Here is a 27,976-nt window from a genome sequence, read left to right as displayed (position 1 = left end):
CATACAAAACTCACTTGCATTATATTCTAATGGGCAGCGCTGACTTACTTTATACTTACTGTCAAGTGGAGCTTGGTGAAAGCACTGTTTTCTGCATGTTCTGGCAATGTGGCAGTCTCTGAGATGCATATGGGGCAGCCAGAGGCAAGGGGTAAAAGCTGTGAGAATTCCATGGTGCTGCACTGAAGCACTAGTAAGCTCATTTAGTCAGAGATTAAGCTATGGAGCTAAATCTGAAAGCGAGGAAGGAGAGGAAAAGCTATTGAAAACCGAGATTCTACTGCTGACTATGGAGGCCACATGACCCTGACACATAACTTTTACTGAGTTGACTATATCTCACTTCCTTTAAGTGCCTGTCCCTCCTGCTCACTCTCAAGGACTTGGCCAATCTCCTTTTGTAAATAGAACAATGCTTTATATTTCTCTATTACTCTGCGGCGACTATATCAATAATGCAGGAAAGGCATCTGTCCAGCACAATGAGATTATTTTTCTGATTTCGGTTGACAGTTATGGTAATAGTTTGGCAAACAATCTACTCCACCATCAATGACCACAGATTACAGCTGTTTTTAAAAATCTCAGCTGCTCCTGGAAACTTAGAAGATTGATTACACAGACAGAAAGAGACAGAAAGATGTGTCAAAAGCTTTTAGGGCTGAAACTTTTAACTGTCTCTCTCCCTTTTCCCCCCGTAGATTCTGAAAGCCGACATGCCATCTTGTCATCGCCATACACAAGTGCAGAATGAAATGAGTGGAGCAAGTAAACAAATGATTGTGCCTCAGAGGGAATTGAGGAGTTGCTCCGCACCAAAGCATTCAGAAACCACAGTGGGAATTGTAAAAAAGAGAATGATTTTATATTACCAAAGACACCAAGATTTTTGTGTTATTCCTACGTTGGGCTCAGCAGGCTGGGTAAGTCATGAAGACTTGGGCTGGCTCCAGGTGAGGTGGAGGTTCTACTCAGCCATGGGCTGCTGAGGAGGGTGACAGAGTTTGGCTTGTTCTACTTTAAACCAGAATTTGCTTCCCTTGACTCATGGCTTTCTTGAGCTCTTATAGGGCAGCTAAGCTCCAAGTAGGAGGCACCTGTGGGGTGATAAGAAAATCCCTGAAAAAGGCCTTATTTCCCCCCCTTAAACGTGTTATTTATCTGACACAAATCTGTACTTATAATCAAATATGCACCTTGCCAAAGCTTAATGCTACATTAAAGGACTCCTAACTGCCAATAGTTAGAGCGGAAAAATGTACTGTTTCAAATACATGTCCCCTTCATGCAAAGAATGGGAATAACAACGTGAGATCTGTGTCTGGCAAGCACTGGAATTTCAGATACCAAATGTTCACAGCAAACTGCTCAGGGACAAATTTGCAGAACAAGAATTATCCTCAGAAATTATTCAGCAGATATTTTCAATTTGAGTAACAATAGAAGAGAGAAAAATCAGAGGCTGCTTGAGGATAGGACCATGGAAAAGGGAGGGGGGGAAAGGTCAATTCATCAAATAAATTATTCCCTATGAATTATTCACACGAGGCTATCTTAACTGTTATTCCTACTTTCGCAGCCTCACTACAGGAGTTGACAATAATACAGCTGTGTCAGCTTCTAGACTTTGATATTAGCAAGAATAAAATCTCAGAGTGCACTTAGGTCTACTGGAGTTAGTCAAGAGGTGAATTTTGTCCTCCAAGTTGATTTTTCTCTTTGGCCAAGACATCAGTGTGTTATCAGCCATCCTAAAGCCAGAAGATGGGGAGAAGAAAGTTAAGCAGGAAAAAAAAGCTGTCAGTTACAACAATCTCCTGGTAATCTCCTCCCTCTTATGTAAAGAGGAGCAACACCCAAAGCAGAACTGAATAGGTGTTAAGAATCTGACTTCTCAAACTCTCAAAACTCAGGTGGGTTCATCTGTCTTCTGAAGTCTTTATTCAGGCCTGTTAGTAATACATTTACCTTCTTAAATATCAGATTGCTGTGATCTCAGAATACTCTAGAACAATCTCATAGCTCCCCTGTTTTCTGGTTCTCACAGATCAAGAAATCCATCAAGGCAGGTCACCTGAATTCATTACTTAGCCCAGTGAGCTGTAGTGGGTACCCAGAACATCTACCAATGCAGGGCTTGGAGGGCTGCTATTACACAACCCCACATTTTTACATTATGAATGGAAGTAAACATGATCTGAGGACCCACACACATGGATCTCACTGAAACTGATAAGAATTAGATGCTTAAATCCCTCAAAGAAACAGACCAACAGTATCTTTAGTCACCTAGGATCAAGTTCTGGGCAAATTCTGAGCACAAATACATCATCTGTGGATACAAAAAGGAAAGTAAGAAAACAAAAAACAAAAAGAAGCTGCTTACCTTTAGAAGGCCTGAGGTAAACAGAGATTATCAGAAAGATACTCCTACCTCCACTGCCAACCCTTAAATGAGGGCTGGTAAGGGGTGGATCCTGGCTCTGGTCCTTCCGGTCACTCATCTGCATTGCATTACCTTGCATTGCATGCACCTGAGCTCCCCTGGGCTGGCCTTGCCTTCCTACCAGGTGCTCAATCACTACTTCAGGCTGTGACTCAGCATTTCTGCTACTTGCTGTATTTTTCAGACTCTGGCTTTAAACAGCCTTTGAAAATGGGAGTTAAACTCCCATGTCAGCAAGGCATTTTGAAGGTTTTACTTGAGATTCCGGTTCTATGGCACCACGTAAGACCTGCTGCTATTTGTGGAGTTGTGCACTGCCTCCACTGAATCCTTTCTAAATCAATCCAAAGTGCCATTTCCCATCACCTATCCCAATCATGGCTCATTAAGCATCATGCGGAACATAATCTATTAGCAGTGATATCCTTGGCTAGAAAAAGAATCAGTTGTGATCCCCACCTTTTGTAAAACAAAACAAAACAAAAATCAACGTAAGGCCTGCCACTATTAAAGAGATTGAATGTGGGAGGTGTGTATTTATGCCATTGAGGCAACTTAAATGTTCATAAAGAGGATGAAACTTCAGTATCTCGAGTTGCTGATATCAAGCTTCAGGTCAGAGACAGATGACTTCACGCTGAGATTTATTACTAAGAGGCGAAGCTTTGGAGTTTGTGTCAAGGTGGGCTCATCCATCACCGAAAGAATTCTGCCATAATATTCTGCTGTCAGATCCCATCTACCCTTGATCAATCTATCAGTCAGCCTACTTAGGAAATTGTACATAAACCCAATATAATCTCATTACCCATCCAAAACACCGTCAATGGTTAATCATGCAGGTAAATTGTAGTGTGCTAAATATGACTCTTTTCCTAATGCACACATACTGCGTGAGACGTGGCAGAGGACATCCCTAGCTGCTTGGCAGCCAGATGAATTTCTCAGTGTGTGTTAGAGCAGCATTCCTGTTAAAAATTGAGCTTCTCTGAAATCATGCATTTTATCAGAGGATATAGATGTTTGGCTGTTTCAAGTAGGTATAGTAGTTAGCCCTATTTGGTGGTATCTGGTTGTGAACTCTGTGATATAAATAGCTGAACTCTGATACAAGAAGGTGAACTTGGTGAATTTCCAGTTGGATTTTTAAACAGGCGCATTTCTAAAATTTAGGTGGCTTTTGGCCAAATAAACCGTTGCATTCCCCTTTATTCTCAGTGAAACACTTGGACTGCAGAGTGGGTCCTTGGTCTTATCGTGCCAATGTGAGCATTTGATGCTTTCAGGGCATGGTTGAGATTTGGGACTGTATGGTTGCAGTGCTGAGCTCCCACAGCTTAGTGAGTGCTGCTGTGCTTCACTGTGGCTGAGACATTAAGAGAGATGAATTTTCCAAAATGAGGCAGATCAGTGAACTGTGCTGGCAGTGTAATTCCATTACTTTCAAAGGAGTTGAGTTTGTTATAGCCAATCAAGTGGAACAAAGCTGTGTACCTTAAAAAAAAAAAAAAAAAAAAAAAAAAAGCAGTTGATTTTTTCTTATTTTTATTAAAACTATTATTATCATCGTAATTAATTTAAAGTTAGAACAGCAAATAAATGAGAAGTGTGTAGAATTAAATAACAAACACAAATAAGAGAAAGAACATTTTTGGGTTGTAAAAACATTTTTGGGGTGTAAAATAAACCCAATCGCAGTTGAAAAACTGCTGCCAGAGTTTCCCAGATAAACTGCCCTGTAATGGTGTTAGGAAATGCTTCATTCTCTGCTGCTTTGCCCGTATGGGTTGTCCTCAATGCCAAATGCAATCTCAGAAGTTTCCATTAACTAAGGGTTCAAGCCCAATAAATACAAAGAGAAGGCGGCTGAGGTTAAGGTGAGACTTGAAGAACTACTGAAAGGACTCAAAGCTCACACCAAACTGTTTTGCCTTGAATGTCTCATTCTTGCCTGTTTGGATGAGGAAAACTATGCAGATTGTCTAGACAAGCAGGGACTGCTGGCCACATCCACCAGCTTTGTCTGCATTTCCCTCTGAAAGGTGGCATAGGCTCAGGACATTGACGGCGCTGTGATGAGAGAGGGCATTTCTCCTCCCCACTTTCCATTCATTTCACATCCTGAATTTAGGATATGTGGAATGTCTCATCAAAGAAGACTCAAGGGGAATTAATCTGAGATGACACAGAAAAGCCTCAGCAGGTGCAGATGATGAATAAAGCTGAGCTCGGTAAAATTTATTGTAAAAAATATCAGAATGGAATCACAGTTTCTGCTCACGTACAAGTTCTTTATGAACTTTACCTGCCTACATGCAGGATGACAAGACACCTTATACTGGCCACCTACAGTGCTGGTCTCAGGCTTTTTACTTTCTTTTCTTGCAGGTTGCTTTGTATCAGGATGATGCTGACCCTTGGCTTCAGGTCCACTTGGACAACATGTTGGGCCACCCTCTGTCTGCACTCAAATGGCCATCGAAACATTAAGTTTCATTGAGCACCATGTAGCCTGCTTCACAGGGAAGGCATTACCACATGTAGTATTTAGGTAAGAGCAAAGGATAAGATTCGAGGCTGATGGGGAGAGATGTTCCAGTAGCCTTCTCTAACCCTCAGGCAACATTCTTTTCCCATGGAGATCCGTGTTTGGGGTTTGCTGGGACGTGAGATTCATTAACCTGTTTCTTTCCATTCTGCTACTCACACTGCATTTCACTGCCCGAGAATTAAAAATGCCCTGAATAGCTCAGAGAAAACAAACATAAAACACAATATTTATAATATCCTGAAGCCTGTAAAACACCAAGTTGTGTGGAAATCCAGCAGGAAGATGCACTGAAGCTTAGCGTCTGTATTTCGAAGTACAGGAGGGAAGGCACAGAGAGCCAGGGACGTTTTCCCTCGAGCCCAGCTCCGAAGTGCCAGGCTTTAATGATTTGGAAAGAAACACATTTCTGCACTGCTGCGGCAAGGAGCACAGCAGAGCTGTAGTCTGTAGTGTGAGCAGGTCTTTCTCCTAAATATCTAAAGGGAAATTTGTAGCCACTCTGACCCACTCGTGTGCCTCCCAAAGGCAAAGTGTTAACAGTGCTGTGGCCTTGTTGGGGTCAGGTGATGCCAAGTCTCACACCACCAAAATTGTATCATGGCAGCTATGGGGGATTAGCCAAAGGTATTTGACAGCTGCTGTTAGGTTGAACTTTTACCACTGTAGGTTGAAAATGAATACCACGTCAAGCAGTATTGTTATATGAAACCCTTACCTCAGTTCTGGGTTACTGACCTGACAGGCCCTCCTTTGTTAGAGATCAGATTATTGGGATTTTTTTTTTGCAATGGCTGCCTTAAGCCATAGTGTTGTGGTTGCTCTTTTAAAATACCTTGCTAACTGCTTGTTACCTTCAGGGCATTCTTTTAAAAAAACTTCCTTGTATGTCTTTATCCAAAATAAGTACAGTATTGCCTGGGCATGTGATTATTTGTTTTTTGTTTTACTGTGACATTTGCTTGGGTGCCTTTGGACAGCTTAATGTAGTTTAAGAGCCATCAAATGACCTCTGAGGACGCTTGCAATGAACAAGGCATACCTCCAGGAATTTTTGTTTTCTTAAGTAGGGCCAATGCCCTCCCATCCCAACTAATTTCTTCCAATACTTCTGCCCCACCCTTGCCAGCATCAAGAAAGAGCATGAAAGTAGCTCCAAGACATGCCTGGCTTGAAGGAATTCATATATGTTTATCTTTTCCGCCACTCACTCTTGGCTATTTGTTTGCATGTTCCTCAAGAGAACAGTTGCCTGGAAAATATGATGGATGAACAAATAAGCTGTTCTGTGTTTTTGTTTGTTTGTTTGTTTTTTTCCCTAGGACTTTCTAACTTTTGCAGATGCTTTTCAAGCCTTGGAAGAGAATTTGTTCTCCTCAGTTTAATTCCCAGTGAGGAAAGGAAAAAAGCCAAAAAAAAAAATGGCTGTGTGGTGTATGCATCCATCTGTACCATCTTGCTGTGCCATGTGAACTTTCCTTTTCATGTTACACTAGTCTAACATGAGTAAATCTGCACAGCTGAAGTGCATGTCACTAAATTTGAGCGCACCATTCACCATCTATTATCTGTGATAATGCAAAGTCCGCACTTGATTTTTCAGTCTGTGTTTCCAGCACTGATTTACAATGTGATTCTCTTTCTTTAGCCTTGCTTGGAAGAGCTTCCATTTCTTAAAAAAAGTATACAGAATTGTACACTTTCTCATAACTGTGTGGAGGTGGTGTAGAACAAGGGTGTTATTGCTTTTCCTTAATCACAAGAAATGAAAACGATCCGTGAAGTTATTATCAAACTAAATATCCTACAGATGTCAATTGCATCTACAGGGCTCTGTCAGTCCTGAAGTCTGACTCTAGGATACAATAGTACAGAATTAACTACAGATAAATAACTTCAGGCAAATTTAGTAGCAGAACGTGAAAGGGCCTTTTGCTTTCTAATTAGTATCAGACATTGGATCCAGTCCTCACTATTAAATTTAATCTAAGAGGCTTGCTTAGAATCACAAAGGCAGTAAGAGTACATCATGGCAAGAATTGGCTTCAAGTTCTTGGCCCCAGCCATTTCCCCTTCCTCCACCCCAGCCTTCCCTTTTGTACTTGTATTACTTTTGTCTGTGCAAGTGAATATCTGGCATCGTTATTTGTGCATATCTGGAGATCATTGCGCCAGTTGGGTTTTGCATTAAAGGAAAAGTAAACAAAACAGAACAGTTAACCTTTCCCTGCCTCAATACCCCTAAAACATGTTCCTTACTCTGCTATGGCATGCTGAATTCATTTGTTTTTATTAACCAAACTCAAGATCGGCAGGACAGCTGAAGGGGAGGAGGCAGTTATCAATAGATAATCATGCTACTGTGGATTAGAGGCACTTAGCTACGTATTGTACCTTCACTCTCTCAAGGGTACTATTATATCCCTTGGCTACGCTTTAGATGATGTTAAAAACATATCAAAGCTGCTGATATCCCTTCCAACCCCAAAAAACATTCTAAAAGAGGAGATTAATCTCCTTTGGCATCAGATCACCTACCTGGTGGTGAGCCACTTTCATTGGAGAGGAAGGGCAGGGCTGTGTTATATACACTTGCTGCTAACTATACAAGCACAGCAGGCATATGATTTCACTGGCTCTGTGCTGTACCTTACAGCCTTGCTCGTGGGTCATTTTGCCTGTTTATTGAAAAATGCATAGAGGCAGAAGAGAGAGAGAGAAGCACATGAAGGAAGTACGATATGGGATTGCTGGAAACCAAAAAAAGTGTCCCAGCCATCTCCCAAATTCCACTGCAGCCATAAAAATCCATCTCGTAGACATGCTTATGTGAGTGTGGCAAAAGGCCTTTGTCAGTGTACTGGTTGCAGAAGAGAGATGCGGAACAATCTGATGTTTTCCCTGGGGGCAGGGTAGTCAGGAGCTCCTTGATCTCATCTCAGTTTCAACTCCTTCTGCGGCCTTTAGAAGGTCATTCCACCATTTTTTCTCCATCTGGAAAATGGAAATAAAAATAAATCACATGCTTATCTAACTATCTCCAGGGGTTGGTGTGAACTTATTCATAAAACACTTTAAACATTGAGCATGCTGTGTAGGGCTTGCCTTTCTTATGAACTTCATAAGTGTGTCCCAGATGAACCACTGCTGATGGGAGGATATTACTCCCACAAATTTTTCTGCCTGTGGAATCTGGCAATGTGAGGGCAAATGATGAAAATACAGGAAAAAAAGGAATACTTACGAATATGTTCAGAATAATTCTAGATTATTTTCTTCACAGCTTTGCCTTACTCATTGGAGCTGGTTTTCTCTCATGCTGTCATTACATGCTGTGACCACAAGTTCCTTCTTCATCTGCTTCCTCTGCACATCCCCAGAGTCCCCAGACTGGTACAGTCACAGTGACATCAGCTCCCCTAGCTATCCAATGGCAGAAGCGTCAACCATCTTCCATTCTGTCTACCACTACCAATTGCCTTCTCCACCAGACAGATGTTGCTCCATCCATTTCTGATGCTCAAAATGGCAACAGAACAGTCGGTATCCTTTATCTGGCTTCTTCTGTGTACTTCTTATCTTCAGAGACTGTAATTTAACTTTTTTCCCTTTTAATTGAAGATCATGGGTCTGAGGATATTACGCCATGAAGAAAATCAAAGAAAGGCTTTAAGGATTTTCTTCTTTTTTTCACCTCACTGCCCACCCCTCCTTTTCACTTTCCTTGGAGAGAACCAAACCTTTTAATACCCAGACCTTCTGACTAATTGTCCCTATTTTTTAGGGGCTCTTGGCAGGTCTGGTGACATTATAGAAAAAGTCCTCCCTAAAGAGCGCTGCCAATTTCAGCTTTAATTCCATCAGTAAACAACTTTGACTGTGTTGGGAAAATTCCATTAATCATTCATGTTCTGTGAAGAATGATACACAAAGGAGCTGTCAAAATCAAGCAGCTACTCTCCATTTGTTTGGTAATTAAGAAACTCCAGGCCATTCTGATGGCACAGGGATGCAAATTCAAAGCCCAGCTAGAACCAAAATGAAATAATATAGAATCACCTGCACTTAAAAGCTAGAGGCCAGACTGTACTCTCAGAGAGTGTATTTAAGGTCACTTGTGTGTCTAAGTGCTCTATCGGGTATTCTGATGTCTAAATGATGTCAGCTGCCCTTGCAATTATTTGTAATTAATGTATACACAATAATTTGTCACAGCACGAGCAAAGAATACAATGCATGATGAAGAAAAAAGAACAGTGCTATAAAGGACAAAAAAGTAAGCAAATAGGCAAAACTTCAGACTGTGGGATTTGGTCCTAATGTTTCACTTAGCCGAAGAGTTTAGTTATCCTAGGGCAACCCTCTTCCTGCTCAGTTTCTTCACTGTCTTTCTCATTATGTGGCATCTGCTTCTTGAAGCTTTAAAGACTTAAGTACAACTTCTTCTGGAGCAATGGGCTGTGAAAAGGGAGGTAAAACAATCTATCTTTGGGATGTTAAACACGCTTGGCTTTTTGATGACTTCTTTCACTGTGGTTCTAAACAAAGTGGTGTGAACGGCTTAATTCAGTTTTAAACGAGGTGGAGTTACTTACGAATTAAAGGTATTTTAGGAATATGGCAGACTGGTTTGGAGAAGTATCTCAGGTTAATCTACTCTTTGTTTGAAGTGAAAGGATTTGCGAAGAAATTCAAACTCTACCAGGACGCTCCTCCATTGCTGCCAGTGAGCATCCAACAGGGGGCAAGCAAAGCACCACAAGGAGTAAGACTTTAATTAGCCAGGTCTATCTTGCTGAAGTCAATGTAGCCAATCTTAGTTAATACTGAAGTTATAAGTCCTGATGAAGGTAACAGCAGGGACTAGGGGTGGCAGGGTAGTAATGTATGGCAACAGGCTTTAAGTTAACACACAGATATGCTTTCTACATAGACTAAAATGGTAAACGTGCAGCGCTGAATCCAGCCAGCAACATTCAGAAAGAAATGAGCTGAACAAGAATCAATCGATTGATTGACTGCTTTAATCACAGACCTTCCCTTTTAATCAGACTGGAACTAGAGGCTTATAAATGAAGACTTCATTAAACCTTCATATAACAGGAAATGACTTCTTTTAAAACATACAATATTAGGTTTTGTCCTGTATAACAAAATATGAGGTAAAATATTTCATATGTTATGCAACATAACTTGTATGTTATTACTAGTTATAGAATCTACTACAGATGTAATAGTATTCTGTGCTAATAGTCGAACTGCTATCTAGGTGGCTACCTGGAAACTGCAAATCAGGCAATTAAATGCTGGGAAACCCACGCACTTCTAACTGATGGCACAAGCTCAACTGAGGCCCTTCAGAAGAAATCTGTGCCTTCAGGGTTAGTAGTACTTCATGCTGCCAGCATGGCTGCCTGAAGCTGAACGTGATGTATTATTTATGAGATTATTATTAGATCAGTAGTGATGATCAGTAATTCACTCACGGTGCTTGATTCTGGGTAGATGTTCTGGAATCAAAGATGAACGCAATGGCCTGATCCTTACACTGAGGTCAGTTTGCCTTGCAGGCTTTCCAGGCAGCCTCTCCTGGCCAACTTAGTGATTGTGATGGGAATCCCCTAGGAAGCATCCCAGGACCCTCAGCCTCCTACCACTGCCACATGCTCCAGCAGAGTGTTACCTGGAGCATTCCCTCCTAGCTGGTGCAAAAGCCTGCAATTCTTTTTTTAACTGATTTAAACATCCCACTCATTTGTTAAGAGTGTGGTAGCAGAAACACGACCTCGTTTTGACATTTAAATATGACCTTTTCTTAAAACCACAGTATACTCTTTTCTTACATGTTACTGGCTTTGACGTTCCTAACCCATTTATATCAGTCGAAGAGAATCCAGTGATGTAACAAACAAGAAGTTTCTCTTTCTTCTATCCAAAACCTGCATCTCAAATCTGTTCTCTTTAGTCCTCATAAGCAGTTTTTTGATCTGCCAACATGGACTACAGTTGCCACCATTTTGGAGCAGAACACGGTCATTCAGACTTGTCAGATAACGGAGCGCTTCTTCTTTCTTGTCCTAATATTGATTTTCCAGAAGATCGTTGTGAAACTATAAGCTGGATTGTAAGGGGCAGGGAAAGAAGATAACTGTCTGGTTACTTCTCAGCCTACATTCAAAAAACAAATCAATGAATCAATAAGCATGTATCTCCATTAATGGACCGTACTTATTTAGGATTAATTAGGGTGGTGTTTCTTAGTTGTATGTCCTGCCTGCAAACAGACTAGACATTTATGTTTTGTTACTGCTATCAGGGGACTGTAGCAAGTGACCATGTGTCGGCTGAGCTGCAGAGATTTCCTCCAAGTGCGTTCTTCTGCCTGGGGCTTATGCAAAATAATTCACTCCACCTGCCCTCTTTGAAGACAGCCTGAGGTATGCCATAAAAGCTAGCATTTACCTTCAGATAAAAGCACACCCAGGGATGGTAACTGCAGCCCAGCTGACTCATTTTGACTTGCTGAGCTGTTCTGATTTGATCATCTCTACTTTTTTTCAATGAAAGCTGACTTTTTTTCTGTGCTCCTCGCTCTCAGAAGCTGGTGTAGAAACATCATCCATCATGAAACTAGTGACATAGCCACAAGAGTGGACAAAATTGCTGTTCTTTATGTTCTCATTGCTTATGGAAGGCTTTTAATAATTTCACACAGCTTTAATCTACACAGCTGGTAATTGAGATGCTTGGCATGCATTCATCCTGCATCTTCTCTCTCCTATATCTGTCACATGAAGTCCTAAGTAGAAAAGTGAGTGAGTCTAACTTGAAGCATGCTAGGAACATATCTCTGATTGGAAAAAAAGCACAACCCTAAGTCCTGTTTCATATTCTCTTTCTCTCTTGACCGCAAAGATCAGCCGTGATAGCATGTGCCATGCAGACTTTAATGTTTCTGCTTTCTGACAATGTTAATTAGAGAAAGAATTATCAGCTATTTAATACTTGACTGTCAACTTGTTGAAATTACTGAGGAGCTCAGGTTTTGTCATACACTAACAAGCCTGGACCGGTACTTGGAGGATGAGTCAGTCTGACTGTCCAACATGGATAATCAGATGAAATTAGCAGCCCCAGACCTAAAGGAAGGGATCTCAGCATAGAAACATGGCAAAAATAAAAGAATTCCAAAGCAAATATAAAAACTCTGTGTCCTGATGAACAGATCTTCAGCATTTTTCCTTTCCAAGACACATCTCAACTCTTCTGATTGCAGCCATACAGAAACAGGGTGGCTTACGTTTAAAAAGTACTACACTTTGATAGGCTTAGGACCTGATTTTCAGAAGGATCTTTAGCCAGCTTTTCATTTTCCAACCCTCAGGGCAAAATGATTATAGCTGATGAGACTCCATATACTTATATACACCCAAAGATAGGGAAACATGAAGCCTAACAGTCTGAGACGTTGAGTGGCAGCCAGAACTTTGGCAAGGGTAGAGCTGAAGGAAAGCATTGCTCAGACTGAGAAGTGGTTGCTGAAACTGTTCTTAAAGGACAGTTGTAACCTTAGTAGTGATCCTCTAGGAGGGTAATGTGGAAGGAGAGAGCTGTTCAGCTCTGGCTGTTGGAAGTTGCCTCCTGTCTTGGCTTGTGCTGTCACAGCCGGAATGGTCTCAGAGGAATCAAGGGATTTCCAGGGATTGCTAGGCTGTCCTTTGCAGAAGGCCAACATAAAGACTCCTGCACTGCTTAAGCTCTATTTGGATGGCTTACGTGGTTGTAAATAGCCGTACGCTGGCACTGCACACAGCAGTGGATTTCACTTAATGAAGGCAAAACCAGTCACTTAAAGCTGCATCACTGCTGGAAGGGATGATAATCTCATTCAGAGCACTTCTCCTTTGGTCTCCTTTCCATCACTCCTGCCTTTTCATAGGTGCACAGGAAAGCCTCTGATTTTTTATTTTATTTTATTTTAATGCCCTGCTTTCAGTAGGGCAACTTAAAGGTCAAGTAAGACATTTGATATATTTTAACACAGGCAGCTTTGGAGATGAACAGATTTGACATATTTAAATAAAACATCCTAATAGCATGTTCTGGCCTTGAAGGCCTCAGGCAGCATACATTGTATTTGTTAGACACTATGGCTTAATTACTCTCATAAATGAATTATACCCATTTCAATTTAAAACCATAAGTGTTGCATTTGAACTAGGGTCAAATTAAACTTTCTGTCAATTATGCAGATTACTTAAGCAATTATGTAAATTGTTAATAAATTCTTAAATGGAGGGAGAATTTTTTCTTGCAAAAATATATATTTTATGCATTACCAAGCTTAAATACTTTCAGAGGACAAAAGTATGGGAAGAAAAAAAGAGTGTGGCTTGAAATAGCTATCTTGGGATTTGCTGCACAGACTATCTCCACCTTATACACTGGTGGGTAAGGCTCATCTGCTCTCAGGATGAATAAGGAGAAGCGGGCCAATGAGTAAATGCTTCATGATGTTTTTTTCTCTTTCTGCCCTTGCATGAGAAGTGCCTTTGGTTTAAGGCTTGGTGTTCTGGTGTTTGCAGCCAGTGCTGCCCCAGGCTGTCACATAGACTAGGTGCTCCCTACCCATCCCATACTTTCTAATGCCTTTCTGTAGATGGGAAGACTTGGAAGTAGTGACCATGACTTCCTTTTTATTTCTATTTACTTTATCATTTGAGGTGTGCCTCCTCCAGATAAAAAGAACTGGAAGTATTGCCATTGACTTAAGCATATGCTGGTTGCAGTCATGAAAATTAGTGAGTAAATGCGTCTGTTTTTCTGGGCTTGTATTTGCTTTCATACTCAAACCACTGAAAGCAAAATCCTGATCTCACTTCCAGAAGGAAGAGGGTGGGATTACTCACTTATGACCGTGGAACAATCCTGCAGAATTTAGGCCACTGCCTGCTGGATGTGTTTTGATGCAATTACACTGAATTTATTGCAGTGCAAAAGTGATTGGAATTTTCAGGGTCCAATTTTAGTCCTGTCATTAGGTGGTTCAACTCTCCCAAGACCTGCTAGTCCTCTCACATACACCAGTTTTATGCTAGTGTAATTCTATTGACTTAATTAGAAGTACTCCCTGCAATGAGGAGAGAATTGGGTCCATTAACTTCAATGGGAACTTTCATTAGGACTCAATTCAGTCTCGAGGGACTTCTAAATGAATTAAAGCTACATCTTTTTTTGCAATCCCACAGAATAACAGAAAGGTGCCAGTTACATTCCTGCATCACCTCTGCTCATTTGACACTGACTTGCACACTGCCATTATTGAATCCTGCTGATTTGTGTTCCTCACAGCCTGACTTTTGCCTGTCAAAAAACCAAAGAGGTTTCCAAATATAGAGAAATGTCTAATTTATCTGAACCTGGCTCCTGACTCTCAACCTGTCTTGTTTCTGCCGTGGATGCAAGTTGTTCCAGTGCCAGGTGGGATGAGCACTGGAAATCCCACCAGGAAAAACAGGAAAGTGAACCTGTGGTTGGGTCTATGAGTTCAGGAGCTTTTGCGTCTCAGCTCTGGCAGGGGCAGCGCACAAACCCAGAACTTGGGCGTTCCCGACTTGGCCCGTGACTAATTGAAATCCTAATAAAGAAAAGGCCTCTGCCCTCAATCCTCCGGGCCACTTACCTTGTGCAAATTAACATTTTAACATCAGTTATAAAATGTACTACATCTCTGGGAGGTGGGTGGAGGGGGGCAAGACTGAGGAGGGGAGCATCTAATGCAATGAAATATGCATATCAAAGCCTAAAAAGAAATGGGAAAATTCAATGAATGCTAAATTATGGATCTACAGAGGGCCATCTTTGTTAAAATCTACACGGCGGTATCTTTAAACTCCAGAGTATTAAACCAAAGGCACGGGGGCAGACATACCTGGCAACCCTTTACTTTTTATTCCTTGCAACACTGAGAAAATACTTTATAAAATATTAGATGAAAGGGCTCTTTCAAAGCTACTTTACTTTTATGGTGCCTTTCTCTCGAGCTGTTCTGCATACTTAAAAGTCAGAGCCACCTTGAGTGGATTACATTTTTTTTTAAGTACATTATAGCTTGTTCGCAGCAGCCGACGTAACAGCCACCCGACCTGCGTTCCCAATGCCTTGTTGTCATCATGATAAGCATTTGCTGTGATAGGAAGGCAAAGAGAATCAACCTTTTTAAACACACACAAAACCCTCGCTGCTTTGTTGAAGCAAGCGGCAGCCCCAGCTCACAGGGATACACAGGGGCTGTAGACAGAAAGCTATTTAGAGCATTGAAAACAGGCTTATTACCCTGCTATTTTTTTGTGCGCTGGGTTTTTTCTCCCTTCTCTCTCTCCCTCTCTCACTCTCTCCCCCTCTCTCTCTCCCTTTTTTTTCCCGTGACATTAGAGAGTCCGAAGTGACATACATTTTTTATAGCTTCATAAAGTCGTCTCCTGACCGGGTCACCCTTCTCATAACTAGGGAGCAGAACGCTTGAAAAAAGCCATTCATCAACGTGAAAGGAGCCGCTGTCTACTGGCTCCAATATGCACACAGTCTGGCAAGATTCAGCTCAGTGCAAATGCTAAGTTACTCCTTTGCTAATGCCAAATGACCCGCTCACTTCTATTAGCACACAGAAGGGGACAAGAAGGGCATGGCTGCTGTCCGTGTCTGCATAAATGCCTCTCAAGATGCAGACCGGGATCAACACTTCTTGCTAAATGTACTGAACACATTAAAAAAATAAAAAATAAATAAATAATAAAATTAATTTCATATTTATCCTAATTAAATATTCAATTAAACAAAGATAAAATTATGGGAAGAAAATTTGTTCTTGCCTAATGGGCTATGTCCCGTTTATTACTTTTCCTCACATATACCATTAAAATCCCCGCAAAGGGATGCAGGATTGTTACTCCCCATGTATGTCTTCCTCTCTCTCTCCCCCACAGCTCTTTGTTCTATGTGAGCCGGTAGGACTGGGTAGGCAAAGTCAGATGGATGGAGGGACAAGCAGCCTTTCCTCTCTGCTACGGGAAATCTGCCCGGATAAAGACTCTTCTGTAAAATGCAGATATTTGCAAAGGGCTTGCATGGGGGAACAGACTGGAACATGGGGGGGGGAAAGCAACGATTATCCGGGATGAGGCCTCTCCTTGCTATTAACGATGACCAGATGACTTCAGGAACGCCCTGGAGACCCTCTAGTGGGCAATGCTGGGATGACCCGCCTAGACAAGAAGTTTCTTCCTGACCCCCAAATAATTAGAATTTAGACTTCTGCCTGGAAGCCTGAGGGTTTATCCTGCTTCTCGACAAAAAGTATGTTAGGGATGTTCAAAAGGAGCAGTAGATTTAGTCATTATCAAAATAAATGTTGATGGGATTCTTCAGTCTTGCAGAGCTCTTGATTCCAAAGAAACATTACAGCAGTACACCTCACAGGTTAAGTAGCCACTGAGTTGAAAAACTCCAACAAGCAACACCAAGAAAACTGTTTACTTTGTCAAATTTAAATGCACTGCATTGTTCACGTGGCATAGGACCTGCTATAAATCATTCCTCGATTTTGCTCCTCTCTGCTGTTCATTATTTTGTAAAACTCTTTTGTTCATATTCTGACTCCATCTTCTCTCAGTGCTAAAGTGTCCTCAGACTTTTCTCTTGTGGTTTGAAGGTAGTATTCCACTACCCTTTTATGACATTTACTTGAAGTCCTGCATCTATTTTGTATGTATCTTTCGCAGACAGAGTGACTCCAAATTGCTTCTTCTTGCAGTGGAGTGTTTCCTCTTCCTTAATTTGTTAGTTCCAAATATTTATTTATTTATTTAGTGCTGTTGTACATTTAATCATGAGTTTTCTTCACCTTTTCCCAGTGCCCCAAGCAGCAATATCTTCTTTCTCTTTTTTTATTATCCCCCACCCTGAAAGATTACAGATACAAGGGAATTTGTGGAAAATCTGGGTCTATGTAATCAGAGCTATGTGGTTATATGGGATTTCCCTTTTTACAGAACCTAAAACAGCTGCAGCCTTTTTTGACTTCTGTGAGCAGAATGCTTTAGTGGGATGAATGCAGTGAAGGCCTTTACCCAGGGAAACCTGAGTTCACCGTAAAATTTCATTTGTACAAATGTACAAAAGTTCATTGAGCACTTTTCTCATTATTAGCCAGAACGAATTTTCTTCATCTCTCTCCTCAACAGGGCGCTAACCTTTCAAATAATATTTATCAGAAAACAGTTTTCTCAGAAACAGACTCAGAGTGTATCAGCAGCAAGTCAGTCCAGAAGAAAATTAAAGTGCATTGTTCGCGCTTCCTGGATAATATTCTTTCCAGAACCCGCCTAAGCAGATCTCAGATATTGAGTGGAGGACATGAGTTAGTCAAAAGAAATGCTAAGGGATTTTTTTAAAGGCAATCATCGTGTTGTTTCTCATGGGTCTTATGGGAACTGTCGGTCAGTGGTGGCTTCCCAAACCTAAATGGATAAATGGATGCACATCTTATTGCACCAAGTCTAGGAAATTCCAAGATCCAGCCAGGGAAAAACACTGAACTCTCTTCTCCTGAGCTTCATGTCAGAAATCCCAGCAGAAAATTGTGAAGGCCTTATTAACCCTTCTTCTTTTGTTGTTGCTGGTTAGGAACCTTCTGCAATAAATAGCATTTTCTTTCCTTCGAAAGCCATTTTCCAGTTGGATACATGCAAGTCAAAGAAAGGCAAACATTTGGCTGAAGTCCAAGCACCAAGTCGGTGACTAACCCCAAAGTGATGACCCCACTCTCTACATGAAGATGCACAGGAAACAGAGAAAACAGAGAACAACACACATGGAGATGCTTTGGTGTCAAGGCAGTAAGTCTGTAATTGCCAATTATAAAAGGAGACGGTGAGACTGCAATATTGATTGAGTTTTTGGAAGAGAATCTAAAGTAAACATAGTACATTCTGCGAGCATCAAATCTTCATTGTGCCAAGTTAGATAAAACAGGGCCAGAGGATTTGTGCTATAGAAGTTTGTCAAATGCTCCCCTTGACAACTGAAAGTCTTTCCCAAAATGGTGTCTCTGGAGAGTTTGCTTCTTTTCCGTACCATTTGCCGTGAAGCAACAAACTCACAAATGGAAAGAAAAAAAAAAAATAAAAGAAGTCCTGATTGGTTTTGAAAGAGACTATCTGTAAAATCCCAAATGATTTCCAACTGTTCTGGTTTCAAAGTATATCTAAGTTTATGAAGTATATGTGGAATTTAAAGCATGGAAACGTCTGGCCACAAATGGTTGAAGCTCAAGCATCTCTCCTTGCTTTTCTGCCATCATCCTGGTGAATGCAGGGTGACACTGAAACTATGAAGATGAACACTACCAGACTTGAGCAAAGGTCAAATGTCTGCTTAGATCAGCTAGGTTAAAATTCACCCGCAGGCTGCCTATGCCATTCCTATGCTTCCACATCCTATGGCACTTACAGATGACTCCCTGTCCTTTTCTAGGCATATTAAAATTGCAGGAAAAATCAGCAGGAAACAGAGGCTCTCAAGCCCCTCAAACTAATCTTAAAATACAAACCATCAGGGAGAGTGATCTTTGAAGCAGGAGGGTATTTGGGGTTTCTTGTTCACTGCTGAGGATATCAGGAGTTTCCAAAAAGTCAGTTTCCAAAAGCAGTGAAAATGCAGTTTTCTTTGCTCGTCTCCATGCTTTCTGTGCTGCATTTATATTTGTTTATTTATTTGGGAATGTGTTTTCTTGTAAGATTTGCTGAACAGTTACAGTTAGTTTCATATTCCCCATTTCCTTTGGTTTCACTGTGACTTATACATGAATTTGCGAGTAGAACTGGATGGTCGAGTAATGTATAGAGAAGGTCAATACTAGATTTGTGTGAATAATTGATTTTTCAGCTTGTTTGTGATTTTTTTTTTTTTTAACAGACTGTTTAGAGTCCAGCTGAAAAAGGGCCTTTGTTAACGTCCTGAATGCCTCAGTGAGATGGAGAAAAAGGCAGTCCACACTGAAATATTTTATGGTTGGGAATCCTTAACTTTAATCAACTTAAAGCATACTGAGAACACAGAGCTGCGAGATGGAAAAGAAAATTAGCAAAATATTTGAGCTCTTCTTAGAATTCTTCAAAAGAAACAATTTGGTTCATTGGGCTTTTGTTTTCTTTCTTTTTCTCTGTTAAACCAAAATGGCATTTTGAAGGAATCTTTTACAACCTAAATGTTTGTGTAGCTGTGACTGTTGCTGCAAATGACTGCCACGCGTGAAGAAATCAAGTTTTGTCTTTTCCATAATATGTTATTCTTTAAGTCCTTGTTTTTGTCTGTGAGAACTTGAGCTCTTAATTTCAGTGTCAAAATATCTTGCAATTAAAGTGAGCCGAAAGAAAACATTGATTGGGTTCTGAGAAGCCTTGGGTGCATCAAGGGAGAATTATTTTTGTTTGTTTTAATACAGTCCAAGTTTTTTGAGATTAACTGAAGCTCCATTAACAAACAGGTAAAAAAACCCTTGCGAGCAGAAAACAAAAAGTAGCACTGCTTGCAAAGAACCCCCTATTCTCCCAGTCTGAGCTCTCTTCTCTCAGAGTGCACTGAAACATTCGCAGTGACTTTAGATTTCTCTTGCCCACATCCCTGCTTAGGTCACTGTATCGTTAATTTTCTCATTTCAGCTTGCAGTACAGTACCTATATTTTCAGCCATGTGCTCCCAACAAGTCTGATGTCTCTCTCAGAGCACCGCACTGTTGTGTTAGAACAGCCTTGCCCCAACATCTCATTTCCATTCCCCCGCAGCCTGCCGCACTTTTTTCTCTTTTCCCTGACACATTGTCCTATCTTTTCCCTCCCTATCACATCTTGCTGTTGGATCACTTCATGCTGCATGCCATTTGCATACTGAATACCAGAGGAGACAAGGTAACCAATGTCGTGGGACATGACCCGCAACATTTAGATTGAGATGCACATTTTTGGATCACTCACCCTAATCCCAATTGAGATGAAATGCATCTGAGCCACAACTTTGGCAGATGGCTCACAAATCAGGTGTTTGCAAAATATCCCCCAAAAGTGGGAGGCATTTGTGTACGCTTTGTAAACTCCTCTCCTTGAGCACCCAGGTGGGACTCGGTTTTTAGGGGGATATCCCAGAAAACAGACATGCTATTTTTTATCAGATTTTTGGGGAAAGATTTACAGAGCCTTTTTGGAAGATTTTTTTTTTTTTTTTTTTTTTTTTTTTTTTTTTCCTTTTTTTTTTTTTTTTCCATTTAATTTTTGGAGCTCACCTAAACCCCTTGCTCAGTCTCCTGTAGATAATTAGCTTAAATGCCATTTCCATCCGTCGTGCTAATGCGAAATCAGACAGCACAATGTCAGGAACTGGTAGAATGGGTTTTGAAATGAGATTGCTTACTTTGTGGGTGTGCAAAGGGGATTTTTTCTTTTTTCCGGGACTTGGGGAGCCACTGGAGAGATTGCTTCAGCATATCTTTTATCTTGCTTTTCTTAACCACATTGCATAGAATTTGCAGCAAATCAAGAGCAATAGGCAAATGACTGCGAGAGGGGGAAAAAAAAAGCTTGCTCCCTTCACTCAAAGCAAACATCAGTAGGAGCATTACAAAGGGTAGTTATGAATCATTTGGAAACCCTTGTTTTGCAACCCTCTTTTAATAGTTGCATGTCCCCCGACAGTTGCTGCTTGCCCTCTTCCTGGTGGTATATGTATCAGGCGGAGATGTGTTAATCAGCTTTATGAAGTTTGACCGTAGCGAGCCTCCTGCTTGTATTCAGTCAGTCAGTGTTTGGCCTGATGGTGCAGTTCTCCTCAGTTCCACTGCTTGAGTTCATTATTCCAATGTTCTTGGTGGAGTCATCCAGGAAGGGTTCTGCATGAGGTCCGGGTGCCTCTGTTTCATCCTTCTCATAAAGTTTGAATGAAGCTCAGCTGAATTAGGCTTCTCAATAAAGTTGCCATTATTATTATTATTATTTGTTTTTCTGATCTGCCACCAGATTCTTGGGAACAAGGGGCTTAAGTTTTGCCCAGCCAGTGCTGGAAGTCGGGAAGAACAGAGGGAGAGTAGCAGATATACACAGGCAGAGAAGGAGTGGAAGTGAAACCATAATCTCCTGTACTTTTATACAGAATGCAATGCCCTTTTGTCCTTCCTCTGCCTTCCTCTGAAAAGCAAGATCCCTACTCCCATCATTACACTGAGAAATGTGCTCAGCACCTTGTAGGATGAAGCCTGCCATTGAGCTGCGATGCTGCAGTGGCACGTGTGGTCCCCTACCCCATGCTTGCCCAAAGCCCAAAGTCCATACCAAGGCTACAGACATCCAGCAAGCATAAGCCCATCTCCACGGGCACGCACAGTGATTTGTTGAATTTCTACATATGACACCTCCTTCCCCCAGCCCCCCTCCCCGCTTCTCCTCTCGGCGTAGTTGAACTTTAAAGGGCCCAGGAGAAAAAAGAAATAAGACTTTAAATAATTTATTTTGGAGAAACAGTCAGTGAAGAGGAACAAACAATGTTTCACTAAAAGAAGCGGGACCTTTGACACTCCCCTTTTCGCTCGGGTACCTGAAGGCCTAGCCGGATTGCATTAGTGAAATTTTCATTTGATGGCATTTTAATATTCTGCCTTGATGACTTTTTAGCAACATTTACTTTCAGAGGTCTTGAGTGCTCCCTCGGAGGAAATGAAACATGTCAAAGCCCATTACAAAAATCAAAATTTAAATACCTCGGCCACGTTGGGGCTCACACACAATCCCATCAGCGCTTAAACTGTGGCTCGCAACTACTCATTCACTTGCTCAGTTGGTAATGAGTACATTTGATGAAGCATTCTGGGGTCACAGAACATACGTTAGTGATCTAAACTTAACCCATTGATTGCTTATACACAGAGGACCTAGGGAGGGGGCACTTTATTGAAATGTAGCATTGGAATAATTTCCGCCAGTGCTGAAATAACTTTTTTTTTTCTTCTGTTTTAACAATCGCTTTGATGAATTGGAATGTTGATAAGCATGATGGGAGGGCTTTATTTAAGGTGGGGAGGAAGGAACTGGGCTGAGAATACAGAGCAGTTAGCTGGGTTCTTCAGCCACTAAAAAGCAAGCTGAAGACAACGCTGGTGCTCTCTCTTTATCAAACTCACATTTGTGCTTCCTTGGAAATCTTTCCTGTTCTGTCACCTACTTTCTGGTTGTATTTTCACCTGACTGTTCCTCTTTTCTCCACATTTTTTCAAACTATTTGGCATAAATAGTTGGGAAATTTGTCTTTCCCTTCTTTTTCCTCCTCCTCCTTTCCCCCCAAAAAACACCAAGAGCCCTTTTCCTGCTGTAAGTTAACGCAGCTCATGAGATAACCAAGATGTCGATATATGTAAAATTTTTTCTTACCATCATCTTGAACTTGAGTATATGCTCGGTTCACAGCATTCAGGAGCAGTTCTGGCAGTCCTTCTGGCCAATGCTTTCCCATGCCCGAGGCAGGCCAACTCCAAATGGTGCTCTTCGGGATTGCAGTGCAATCAGCAGAAGTCTGCTTGATTCTTCCAACAATCGCTGTCCCTTTAGTCAGGCAGCTTTTATCGATCCTTTGCATTTTAACTGTGGTGTTAAAAACAGCATTTAGAAGGCAGAAGTGATGCAGAACCCAAGAGTTCATTAAGATCCAGAATAACCCGTGATTTATGCCGGACAGGCCAGATATCACAAAGTGGTTAGAGACAGCTTTGCATCATGAAAACCGCTTTCTTCCAGACAAAGACTGGTGTTCTTGTACTGAAGCTCACATTTCAGCACTGCACTTAGGTCTCTTTTATTCTCATTTTAAATTAAGCAGTCCTGATAACATGCGCTACCAATAAATTCAGAGGGACAAAAATTGTCTTAATTAAGTAATTAGTTGAACTAACAAGTAGCAAGCTGCAAATTGCTCCAAACTGAGATCTAGCTAAAAATCTGAAATCTGTGCAGCTTGAGAAATGCACCGAGCAAAATCTGGGCCCACTCTGAAGTTCCCATAGGATGCTAACTCTTAAAGCTGATGTCACCTGTGAGCAATAAGATGCCAAACAGCCCTTGAGGATGAAAAAATGATCAAACTTTGGAAAACAACTTGGCTCTCACCTGAATATCAATGATCCTTTGGGCTGATGGGAGGCTTTCTCCCTCACACACAATTAGATAGAGATTAGGCTGGGCTGGAAATTCCCAAAGGCAAAATACAATAAAAACATTGTACACGGGGAAGGTTGTAACCCTTTCTTTTGTTGATGAAAGAGTAGCCTAGCTCTAAGGATTCATAACATTAAACAGTTGTAGGTATTGTGAGGAGACCACTATTAAATTGAATCAGGCCTACCACTATTTTGTTGTGAGCTTTTATTGCAAGGAGGAACATAGAATACAGGAAGCATCTTGAGTGTAAAAGCACTTTCTGGGATTATGAAGGACAAGTGGTTCAATGCAATTTATACATGCTATAAATGTTGTCAAAAGTCCAGTTGCAGCCTCTGACCAATTATTTTGCATTGCAATAACCATTAGATGAGAAGGGTAAAACACTGGTTGTTATAAACAAAACCCCAGGAGCTCCCATTATTCTGTCCTGGCTTTTCTTAGAACGTGCCTGAATTCATTGTGAATAATCTAACAGTAAACAGATTTGAACTTTTTTTGGGGTTGTCTTTTGGAAATGTGCTTGCAGTCAAGTTTTACAAGAAAGAATAGTTAGCAGGAGCCAGTTTTAACCACATATATTTAGATGAAATCAAATAGCAAGACAGACAGTTAGAAAACTGGGAGAATTCTTCAGTGAATCTGTGTAATGAATAATTTTGACATTCTGCGAGGAGAAAAAGGCAAATTCACAGAACTTGTTACAGATTCTTTGCTCAGCTCTGCTAGTAACTAAGCAAAATCAATACAGCATGAATGAGGGATCATGGAATCAGGTAAACGAGACAAAAATAAGCAGGCTTCAGAGTGCAATTCTTATTCTTGGTGAGCAGCAGTGGACTTTTTGCCTTTGTAGATTTTGTCAGTATCTCCATTACAGAAACAGGGAGCAGAAATTGATCTGTGAGAGCTGTCCTCGTCACACAGCAGGAATGCAAAGTAAAGGACCTCAAGTGCACTCCAGACTTTGATGCCTTCATGCTGAAGCCCATAGAAAACAGCAGCCAAGCAATTTGACTGTTATGTGATAGATAGTCACTCCGAGACAACATCACCACAGAGAAGCAGCCTGGCTGCTTTTGCCCCGGTTCTGCCAATCTGACTCAAGACCTGTCTGAATTCGTTGACCCATTTCTCCCTCATTCTGGTGCCCGTCCTGCACACCACGTATGCTATAAATCCATCGCGCAGTATGCTGCACTGCTCTTCTGTAACATGAATTTATGCTAATGGCTGTCTGCATATGCTTATATCACATATCTATATTAAACTTAATAGTCTGTTACATTGCTTCTTAACCCTGTGTCCACACATGATTAACTTTTCTGATTTCTTTCAAAACCGTTATTAACACAGTGTAGCATTTCCCTCAACATGTCACTAACTTTCCCTGCCTGATGCAGGAGTTGGGGTAATTATGCAGCCCTATAGCTCTTCCAAGTAACGCTGTACACAAAGAGTTATGAGTTTCTTCAGCAGTTTGAGGATTTGTGTGGATGCGTGGATGGTGGATGTGTTAACATGCTTTTGTTTAAAGATAACAACAGGTTAGAGATGATCCAACAAAGACTGATTCTTAGTTAAATGATACTTAGGTGAGTTCATTAATTTTGAGAGTGTATGTCAGATTCAGAGGCAAGGCCATCAGCATGCTTGCATACGTGGAGATACATGTGATGGGTTAATGACTGGACTGATGGGTTGATGGTTGGACTGGTGGTCTTTGTGGTCTTTTCCAACCTTAATGATTCTAAGATTCTACCAAAGTCACTTGAAAGTCAGAGCCTGTACTTAAGGAACAGTTCAAATGATATGGATCTTTCTTTCAAAACTTTTCTAGAGACCTATGAAGAGCTAGACTTGGACACTCTGATATTAATGAAGGTAATTATTTTTAGGTAAATAACATACTAATAACAGATTGGTTTCTCTCTGGTTTAAAATACTCTATTTGCTTATAAATACACAGTTCATGGGTGCAAACTCAGACTTCTTGATTTTCTGCTCAGCATGTTTTTGTATCTTGGCCATGGCTCTGGCAGTGGCTGCAAAAAGCAGTGATGTTTTAGCTTGGAGATTCTGTGCCATATAGGATACTTTCTAAAGTCAGGATAGCATAGCAAACAGTTTAGGATGTCTTTTCATTTTCACAGAACAATTTAAGGTTAAAATGCCAGTGTCATGAAGTTTGGAATCAAAAGGCCTTTGGAAAGCTCTACCTGATGCAACTCACACTTTTAAATATAAAGATGAACTTGTTATTTCCCTCCCATTTTTCTGTGTCATTTCATTTTTTAAAATGAATTTTGAATTTTATGTTTTAATTACAAATACACTCTCAGCCTTGATAGACCACATGTGAAGAAAGAAGTTAGAAAAAAAAAAAAATAGAAGAAATGGAAAAGTAGTGTAAATAAACAGTTACTAATGTACTATTTTTGATTTTCCTGTTTACTTTGTACAAAAGTTTTCTGGACGTCATTAATGGCAGTGGCATTTATTCAGCCCAATTTTGACTTCAGAAGACTGACTGTTTTCCAAAGGTTGAGCACAGGGAGGCTTTGAAGAGAACTCTGCTTCAGTTTTGCTGAGTAGACTTGAGAGGCCAGCTGTACTAACCTCTGCAAAATAAGAGTTTGCAGGGTATGTTCAACTAAAGCTTTCAGATAGCAAGGGAAGAAAAGAAACTTTTCAGTTGCTTTAAAGGAATAAGTACTTGTTGAGAGATACTGTCTCTTGCTGAGTGGTCTCACGTTTTTTATTACATTACTGAGTGGACAAATAAATAATTTACTAGCTTATGTGCAAAATGCACTTCTAGCTTCTGCTGGATCAGTACTGGCTCACAAACTACTGCTCCAATACTTGAACTTACTTTATCCTTTAGTCTCTGGCCAATAATTTTTATTTTTACTGGACGACAGTTTCAAATGATAGAACTATTTCTCTAGCATTATGTATGGCTTAACTGGCAACTGCCAAGCTATGAAATCACTGTAATCATGATGTGAAGCCACTGTACATGTTGTTTTTAACACCAGTTTGCTAAACAGAGAAGCATGCCAATGGTGTTAGAGATAACCTAGTTTGAATTGCTCGGATAATAGGTCCAGGCCATCCCAAAGAAGGGAATGTATCTGCCCCAGCTTGGTACCATATTAAAATATAAGCTGGTGGCAGCCAAGACTATATGAGCTCTGAAAAATGTTGGGCTGGTGTAATACATATAGCCCTCATGAAACAGAATGGGCACTAGGAGGGCAAAACAGAGTGAAATACCAGAGTGCTCTTGTGATTGATTGTATTGCATAAGTGAACAAGGAAAAGGAAAGAACTTTTGCTAGTGAAAAATAGATCTTGGCAACTCAGGGATTTGCTGTAACAAGAACTCCAATAAAATAAATGCGGAGCATTTTCAGGGTATGGGGGCTGAATGAGCACAATCTTCCCTTGGCTGTAACTGCATCACTCTCACCCACAGCTCCCTCTGCTGAACTGAAATCTAAGTTAGAAACAACATAGTCAAACTTGAACAAGGCACATTCAATGAAGACTCCATTATGTGTGTAATTGTATATAGCATTTATGTGCACAGTGTTTTAGGGCCTGCCATGAACTCTGTCTCCCAATAAAGCACATCATGCTGATAGTCAAAGAGTCCAGCAGTCTCTACAATCAGACTAGGTCTACCTCCAAGCCCAGGCATGAGTAAAAATTAGCCATTAAGCTAATGATGTGCCATGATTTTCCATGTCTTCCATTGTTTGCCTTATTGTCAACTTCCTCATCAGTCCTCTAAGTTTTCCTTATTTTCGATTAGTCATTTTCTTGTTTCTCTTTGGATGCTTTTGGCTATCCTTCATTAGAGCAACCACAAAGGAATAACTAGAATTTTTGTAGTATACCACTAAAGCTATCTGCGGTAGAGAAGGGGTTATATCACTTAATTGTAGAGAGTTGCTCTGTCCTGCTTTTTACATTAACTAATGTCACATGGATCTTTATATTTTTAATTATTATTGTTGTTTTGGAAACGTCTAATATGAGTAAAGTTCCTGTGAGACTCTTAAATAAAAGATTTCATTAAAAACCTTTGTCTGGCTATTTATTATTCTGCTGATCCCTAGAAATATACAATGTCATGTGCAGGAATCAGACTTTCAGCTCTGCCGAGTTTTTCCTAATTAAATGCTAAGTGTGTCTTTTATTAGGAAAACCATGAGAAATGCAGCAAGGGGAGGGAGGGAAGTGTCCGTCTTGTTCTTTCCCTACAGAGCACTCCAATCTCTGGGTCCCAGAGAGATGTTTTCTATCCCACTTCAGCCAAGAAGAGAAAACTGGGATGGGCAAAGAGTCAAAGCCAGGGGCATAATGTGGCCAGGGGCTCAGCTGAGGACTTTCAGGCAAAACTCTGAAGTTTTAGACACTCACTTCAGCCTCTCCTCCCCCAGCAGCCCCACACATCTGACATTTCTGTCAAAAGATACCCTGAGCCACCCCTCCTCCCCCTCTCCTTTCTCATCCCTCTGCCCTTTCTTATTTTCCCCTTCTTTCCCCTTAAATGTGAATAGTGAGAAAATGACTGGAAACAATGTGCTAGTTTGCAGCACTTTACACTGAGGCCCTTTTCTCTTCGCCCCTGACTCGCGAATGACTGAGAGTTGTTTTATTGTACAAAGATTCTCAGATAAAAGAACTTTTATTTTACCCAATAACACAAGAATGGGC

General features: G+C 40.8%; 2 long non-coding RNA genes across 7 annotated transcripts in view; one reads left to right on the top strand and one right to left on the bottom strand.

Moving 5' to 3' along the window:
- LOC107318852 overlaps positions 1–27,338 on the top strand; it is a 37,992-nt gene extending 10,654 nt beyond the window's left edge. For 2 of the 6 annotated variants that reach the window (XR_004308528.1, XR_004308527.1), the window contains 2 exons: positions 702–923; positions 4,835–8,031. This is a non-coding gene — a long non-coding RNA (uncharacterized LOC107318852). Of the gene's footprint in view, positions 1–701; positions 924–4,834; positions 8,032–8,277 lie in introns of those variants that run through there. The other 4 variants (XR_001557548.2, XR_001557550.2, XR_001557547.2 and 1 more) reach the window with 4 other exon arrangements.
- On the bottom strand, positions 919–22,566 carry LOC116653905. Its single transcript, XR_004308529.1, has 3 exons — positions 22,466–22,566; positions 7,533–7,988; positions 919–3,940 (listed from the first exon to the last, which is right to left on the bottom strand). It is a non-coding gene; the product is annotated as an uncharacterized LOC116653905 (long non-coding RNA).
- Positions 27,339–27,976: the final 638 nt, after the last annotated feature.

The sequence above is a fragment of the Coturnix japonica genome, chromosome 10, assembly GCF_001577835.2.
Source record: "Coturnix japonica isolate 7356 chromosome 10, Coturnix japonica 2.1, whole genome shotgun sequence".
Classification (NCBI taxonomy): Eukaryota; Metazoa; Chordata; class Aves; order Galliformes; family Phasianidae; genus Coturnix; species Coturnix japonica.
This window is presented reverse-complemented; position numbering and strand designations above follow the sequence as displayed.